The following is an 8,323-nucleotide window of genomic DNA, read 5'->3' on the forward strand; positions in this document are numbered from 1 at the left end:
CCAGTCTTGTTCCATTTGCCAAAGTTGCTTTATAAACCAAGCCAAAACCCCCACAACGATGATATTTGCTTGACTGAAATCCTCTGTTGCTTTCAAGATATCAGATACCGTCAGATGCTTGATATCTTTTGCATTGTTGGGAACAATATGACCCCAAGTGTAACTTATATCATCGTTAAATCTTATCTTATAAAACCAGTGGAACTTCAAAATCGTTAAAATTCATGGCTCCCGCCACATTGCGCGGGTACACAACTAGTATATATATATGTGTGTATAGGGGGGAGGTTTTAATTCATAAATTAAGAAGAGGTTTTTATTGAGTTTTTTTTTCTCCTAATTTTGAATTATTTCTAAAATGGTATCTTCGAAGAGGAAATGAAAAACTAGTGTTGTTAAAGTTGTCATTCATCAAAATAGAAAATTGGAAAATGAATGTGTGTATAAAGGATTGATTGATGTTTTAGAATATTGTGAACTGGTATTTGGCTAAACATAGTTAAACCTCAAGTTTAATGATAAGCTTTTATTTTATATTAGTATTTTTCTTCGTTTATTTTAAAATGATTTATAGCCAAATTTAATTATTTCAACAATCATCAATACATCAATATATATGGGTAAGAAGGGATCTTCAGTTTTCTTGAATCAATCCTGATTGAAAACTAACAGTAATGAAATGCATCGAGATGTATCAAATTAATTCTCGTTCAAGCACAATTCATGGGATGGAGGTGAGTTTAAAAGTGATCAAGATCCAAATCCCTTCTTACCTTAACTCTTGTTCTCACACGATTCTTCATATATATATATATATATATATAGATAGATATATATATATATATATATATATGGGCCCATTCAAGGGAGAACAAATTAGTTTGTGGTAACTGTGAGATCCAATCTCAACCACATATCAACGAATAAATTTTAGGAAATTAGTAATTTTGGTAATTTGAATATTATAATTAGAAGGCATTTTAGGTATTTTTAAAAGTTCCTCTCTTCTATATCCTCTCTCCCCTCACCTCTCACCTCTCTCCGACCACGGATCTCCAACCTCCGATGACATTATCCGGCCGTTACCAAGTAATCATTGTGATACACAATGTGATACTCGTTGTGGTACCACTGTGATACCATTGGAATTAGCTGCAGTGGTGTTTGCTCTAAAAATCTGGAGGCATTATCTTCTGCGAACGAAATGTCAGATTTATACTGATCATAAAAGTTTGCAACATTTGTTCAGCCAGAAAGAATTAAATATGCGACAACGTCGATGGATTGAACTGGTTAATGACTACGATTGTGAAATTCTCTACCACCCGGGAAAAGCAAACATAGTAGCTGACGCCTTAAGCAGAAAAGAAAGAAGTGGAACCATTAAAACTGTGGCAATGAGAATGAATTTGGTCCCTGACATTTGCAAGGAAATACAGAGATGCCAACAAGGAGCTATGAAAGAAGAATTTGTTAAGGCAGAAAAGTTGGGTAAGATGATTTCAATCTTGGAACAGAATGACGAAGGACTAATGTGTTTTCAAGGGCGAATTTGGGTACCATGTTTTGGAGATATCCGAAACACTATATTAAATGAAAGCCATAAGTCTCAATACTCTATTCATTTAGGCACCAATAAGATGTATAGAGATTTGAATTTTATTTATTGGTGGCCCAGATTGAAGAAAGATATAGCTAGATATGTGGAACAGTGTCTGACATGTTTACAGGTTAAGATTGAACATCAGAAGCCGTATAGAAGTCTTCAATCTTTAGAGATACCTATATGGAAATGGGATCACATTATTATGGATTTCGTCATAAAGTTGCCTCGAACTCCAAGAGGGTATGACGCAATCTGGGTAATTGTGTATCGTCTGTCTAAATCTGTGCATTTTCTACCGGTAAGAGAGTACTCTTTAGAAAAGCTGGCACAGATTTATATTAAAGAAATTGTAACTAGACATGGTGTTCCATTGTCTATTGTCTCTGATAGAGATAGTCGGTTAGTTCAAAGTTCTGGGAAGGATTGCAGAGAGCTTTGGGGTCTGAAATCCGATTAAGTACAACTTATCATCCTCAGACTGACGGACAGAGTGAAAGAACTATGCAGACTCTTGAAGACATGTTGAGAAGTTGTATTATTGACTTCGGGGGATCGTGGGAAGATCATTTGCCATTGATAGAGTTTGCATATAACAACAGTTATCATTCCAGCATCCAAGCGGCACCGTATGAAGTATTATATGGACGTAAATGCCGAGCGCTGTTATGTTGGAACGAGGTGGGTGAAAGGCAGTTGACGGGTCCTGAAATTGTCCAAAAAACATCTGAGAAGATAGAACAGATCCGTGAAAGAATCAAAACACAAGATTGGATTGCTATTTTGATATCTCAATTGAGCGATTTAAGAAAAGAGAGTGTTGATCGGATTGCTTTCTTTAATTGGAATTGAAGCTGAGTTTAATCTTACTTCTAAAAGATTTTAAAGGTGAGTAGTTTAAATTGTTTTGAAATTTTAATAATTGTATAAATTGATTATGTTTTCATCTGGTTTGAAATATTAAATCGCATAAGTATTATTCGGATTAGACTTAAACTGGTCAAGGTATAATCGATTTAAGTCTTAAACCGGACAAGGGTTAGGCGATTAAGCGCTAAACCGAACAAGTGTTAAGTGGTTAAGTTTTAAACCGGCCAAGCATTAAGCGAGTTATGAACATTGAGTATATTTAACATTTTGAACGTAGAAGTAGGAATACGACTACATGTTGACCGGATTATTTTAAATCGGACAAAAAGAGGACAGTGTTGTCCGGATTTGTTATCTGGATAATAGTGTTGGAATTTATTCTAAGTGTTAAATTGGACAAGCCTTAGGGCAATATGTTGTCCGGATTTGGTAAACCGGTCAAAACTTGACCGGAGATGAAGTCCGGCCAAGCCTATGTTGATCGAATTTGTATTATGCCTTGTGCATAATTGATAAAAGTTGTTATTTATCATAAAATGGGAATTTTGATAAAGATAATTTTGAACTAATAATAATTCCATTTGACTACGGTCTATTTGGAATTATTTTTGTGAAATGGTTGATGAGGAAATAAGGGTGGCATATCAAGGAGAGGTGTACCATGGGATAAGGGTGGCATATCAAGGAGAGTTGTACCATGGGATAAGGGTGGCATATCAAGGAGAGGTGTACATTTGGATATAAGGGTGGCATATCAAGGAGAGGTGTACATTTGGATATAAGGGTGGCATTTGTATGTTGTATGATATAACTCTCTCTATTATATCCCTTAAGACTACCTTGGTCTAGAATCTTTATTTCTTTGTGATTGAAAGATTTATGATCAAGGTTCTTATTGGAAATCATAGTCTGAATGTTGTTGAGGAGAAAATAACAGGTTTGGCCTGAAACTTTAAATAAACCTTGTTGATTAGAAAAGGTTTAAAAGTGACATTATATGAAATCTGATTGGTTCAAAGGTATGTTATTTGAATAAGCTGAATACTTGACTTGAAAAGTGGAAAGGTACTGGTAATATGTTCCTATTTGTTCATATATTTGTTATATATATGAAAAGGTTATTTTTATACAAAGTTTTGGTGATTTCACCCTGTAATAACATAAATAGGGTAACTCACTAGACCTTTCGGTCTAACCCTCATTTTGTGATTTTAAATATGTGTTGCAGAAGGTACAGACGGTAAGGAAAAGGGAAAAATGTGATATTTTCCTATATGCATATCTACATGAAGATCTGTTTATGATGTATAGTTTTGATTGATGAACGTTGATTAGTACAAGAAATGTATTTTGAATTTTTTAGATATGTATTATGTATGGTAATTTCTTGTACTAAGGGACCTGAATGATGTATAAACATGTATTTCTTCTGTATGAAGTATGTGTTACATGTAATGTGTATTGTATGGGTGTTATAGAAAGTGGTATCAAAGCCTAAGTTTAAGGGATTTAGGTATTTAACAGCATGATACCTAGACTTAAACTGTTTTATTGCATGTTAAGGGTCCTGGCCATAGTTAGCTCCATTGGAAATAAATATGATGGGTTAAGAGAACAGTGTGTAAGGTAAATTTTAATTGCATCTGGCCAGTGTAATTATGAATTTACAGGTACACATCTGAACTTGAATACTTCATTATATTTGGGAATGTGAATACGTGATTATTAACATTAAAATCTGCAGATGTCTAGCCRAACYCGAAGATCTGAAAGAGTGGCTCGTCCAGAATCTGAGGAAAGGGAAGAATCACCCGTAAATCTTCCGACTAGAACGTTCGAAAATAGAGGACGGAGAAGAGCAAGATGACGAGGCAGAGGAAGAAGTCAGTCTCAGGGAAGGGGCCGGACCGAAGTTTATTCTGAACATGAAGAATCCCATTCTGGGAATGTTCAAGAAAGATCAGTGCCACATCCTGAATACATAACTAGGGATATGTTGGCTAAAGAAATGGGGATGTTACGGGAAGCTTTGACTTTTATTATGGGAATTCCAGCCAGGGTAGAAACAGAAAGAATAGAAGTTCATCCCTCGATGCCAGTTACTCACAACAAGAAGGGAGATATTAAAATGTTTTTGGCATGTAAGCCACCAACATTTTTGGGGAAAGAGAACCAGTGAAAGCTGTGTGGTAGATCAAAGAAATGGAATCTGTGTTCAACACCATTCGGTGTTCGGAAACAGATAAAGTTCGATTTGTTGTTTCAGTCCTGAAATCAAATGCTTTGTTCTGGTGGGAAGTTGAGCGTCGTCCAGAACAAATGTTTTACAGACTTTGTCTTGGGCAGAATTTGTGGAACGATTCAAGAATCAGTTTTATCCTAAAACTGCTATTAGACAAATGGAAGAAGATTTTCTAAAGTTGGAACAAGGAAATGGAATAGTTAGGGAGTATACCGAAAGATTTATTGAATACTATCGCTTTGCTGAACATTATGTTTCAACCGAATCCAGGAAGATAGAAAGATATATTTGGGGTTTGAAACCCTCAATTAGAGAGTTCGTCATTGCTATGAACCCCAATACCTTCTCATTGACGGTAGATGCGGCTGAAGTGACTGAACGAAGTAAGAACTGACAGCCAGAAGGAAAGGTTGTAGAGAAAAGAAAATGGGAGGGGCCTTTATTTTTCCGAGGACCGAAAACAGTAAGATATGATAACAGATCTGAGTAGAAGATAAGTGAGAAAGTTTGCGCACAATGTCGACAGATTTATCGGGGTGAGTGCAAGATGGACCCAAGAAAATGTTATAAGTGCTGTGAAGCAGGCCATCTGTCCAGAAGTTGCCCGGCTAATCGAAGGTGTTTTAACTGCAATTCTCCAGATCACATTCGACTGAATTGTCCATTGCTAAGAACTCCACAGCTAACAATGGGAAGTAACGCGTCGGGTACTCGGGGAAGGCCTACAGTGAACAGAGGAGGGCAAGGAGGGGCGCGGGGACGGTCCTTCCAAATGACTAAGAATGAGGCAGAAGCATCACCGGATATAGTAACAGGTACATTCCTTCTGAATTGAATACGTGCTAAGGTGTTATTTGACTCTGGTGCAAACTTCTCGTTTGYATCACCACTGTTTGCTCAAACTGCATGTCTGAATTCTGTGATACTTGATGATGAATTAGTAATTGATACTGCTAATAGTCAGGAAACTGTTACTAGTGTGTTCAATAACTGTATTATTGTTATTGAGGGTTGTGAACTTCCGATTCGGTTGTTTCCCATGCCGATGAAGGAATTTGATGTAGTGGTGGGTATGGACTGGTTGGCAAGGTATCAGGCAAGTATTATTTGTAAACAGAAAATGATCAGAATTACTCGGTCAAAACAAGGAACAATTGTTATTTTTGGTGATCGTCAGAATCACCATATCAATATTTTGTCAGTAATGAAAGCTCAGAAAAGCATTCGGAAAAGGTGTCAGGGATGTTAACATACGTAATTGATATAAAGAAAGAAAAAGGAAAAGAGAAATCGATTTCGATTGTTAGTGAATATCCAAAAGTCTTTCCCGAAGACTTATCTGAATTACCACCAGATAGAGTCATTGAGTTCCGAATTGATCTTGTACCAGGAGCTGCACTAGCAGCAAAGGCGCCATACCGATTAGCTCCATATGAATTGATGGAATGGTTGCACAGTTGAAAGATTTAACTGTCAAGAGATTTATTAGACCCATCACTTCATCTTGGGGTGCTCCGGTCCTATTTGTCAAAAAGAAAGATGGGTCTATGCGAATGTGTATAGACTATTGTGAACTGAATAAATTGACAATCAAAAATAAATATCCTTTACCAAGGATTGATGACTTGTTCGATCAATTGGTGGGAGCAAGTTATTTCTCTAAGATTGATTTAAGGTCAGGTTATCATCAGCTCAAAGTCAGGGAAGAAGATGTTGCCACAACATCATTCAGAACTAGATACGGGCGTCATGAAATCTTAGTTATGCCATTCGGCTTAACTAATGCGCCCACAGCCTTTATGGATTTGATGAATAGAGTATGTAAGGAATATCTTGATAAATTCGTTATTGTATTTATTGATGATATTCTTAGATACTCTAAGACCGAAGAAGAGCATGCAAAACATCTTCGTCTGATATTGGAATTATTAAGAAAAGAAAATCTCTATGCAAAATTGTCTAAACGTGAGTTCTGGTTGAGAGAAGTCCAATTCCTAGGTCATGTCATCTCGAAAGCAGGGGTAAAAGTAGATCTAGTGAAAATAGAAGCAGTTGCAAGATGGGAAACTTTGAAAAATCCTTCTGAAGTCCGAAGCTTCTTGGGATTGGCCGGCTATTATCGTAAGTTCATTCAGAACTTTTCTAAGATAGCCGTGCCATTGACTAAATTGACTCGGAAGAACATTAAATTCCAGTGGGGTGAAGAATAGCAAGAAGCTTTTCAACTATTAAAGGATCATCTTTGCAGTGCACCGGTATTGACTCTACCAGATGGATCCGAAAACTTTGTGGTTTACAGCGATGCTGAGGAAAAGTGATTTTTCATGCGTCAAGACAATTGAAAGATCATGAGAAGTAGTATCCAACCCATGACATGGAATTAGCTGAAGTGGTGTTTGCTTTGAAAATCTGGAGACATTATCTTCTGGGAATGAAATGTCAGATTTATACTGATCATAAAAGTTTGCAACATTTGTTCAGCCAGAAAGAATTAAATATGCGACAGCAACGGTGGATTGAACTAGTTAATGACTACGATTGTGAAATTCTCTACCACCTGGGAAAAGCAAACGTAGTAGCTGATGCCTTGAGCAGAAAAGAAAGAAGTGGAACCATTAAAACTGTGGCATTGAGAATGAATATGGTCCTTGACATTCGCAAGGAAATACAAAGATGTCAACAAGGAGCTATGAAAGAAGAATTTGTTAAGGCAAAAAAGTTGGGTAAGATGATTTCAACCTTGGAACAGAATGACGAAAGACTAATGTGTTTTCAAGGGCGAATTTGGGTACCATGTTTTGGAGATATTCGAAACACTATATTAAATGAAAGACATAAGTCTCGATACTCTATTCATCCAGACACCAATAAGATGTATAGAGATTTGAAATTTTTTTATTGGTGGCCCGGATTTTAGAAAGATATAGCTAGATACGTGGAACAGTGTCTGACATGTTTACAGGTTAAGATTGAACATCAGAAGCCGTATAGAAGTCTTCAATCTTTAGAGATACCTATATGAAAATGGGATCACATTACTATGGATTTCGTCATAAAATTGCCTCGAACTCCAAGGGGGTATGACGCAATCTAAGTAATTGTGGATCGTCTGTCTAAATCTGCGCATTTTCTGCCGATAAGAGAGAAGTACTCTTTAGAAAAACCGGCACAGATTTATATTAAAGAAATTGTAACTAGACATGGTGTTCCATTGTCTATTGTCTCTGATAGAGATAGTCGGTTTACTTCAAAGTTTTGGGAAGGATAGCAGAGAGCTTTGGGGTCTGAAATCCGATTAAGTACAGCTTATCATCCGCAGACTGACGGACAGAGTGAAAGAACTATCTAGACTCTTGAATACATGTTGAGAAGTTGTATTATTGACTTCGAGGGATCGTGGGAAGATCATTTGTCGTTGATAGAGTTTGCATATAACAACAGTTACCATTTCAGCATCCAAGCGGCACCGTATGAAGTATTATATGAACGTAAATGCCGAACGCCGTTATGTTGGAATGAGGTGGGTGAAAGGCAGTTGATGGGTCCTGAAATTGTACAAGAAACATCTGAGAAGATCGAACAGATCCGTGAAAGAATCAAAACAACAC

Source organism: Cynara cardunculus (assembly GCF_001531365.2).
Source record: "Cynara cardunculus var. scolymus isolate 2C chromosome LG 3, CcrdV1, whole genome shotgun sequence".
NCBI classification, from domain to species: Eukaryota; Viridiplantae; Streptophyta; class Magnoliopsida; order Asterales; family Asteraceae; genus Cynara; species Cynara cardunculus.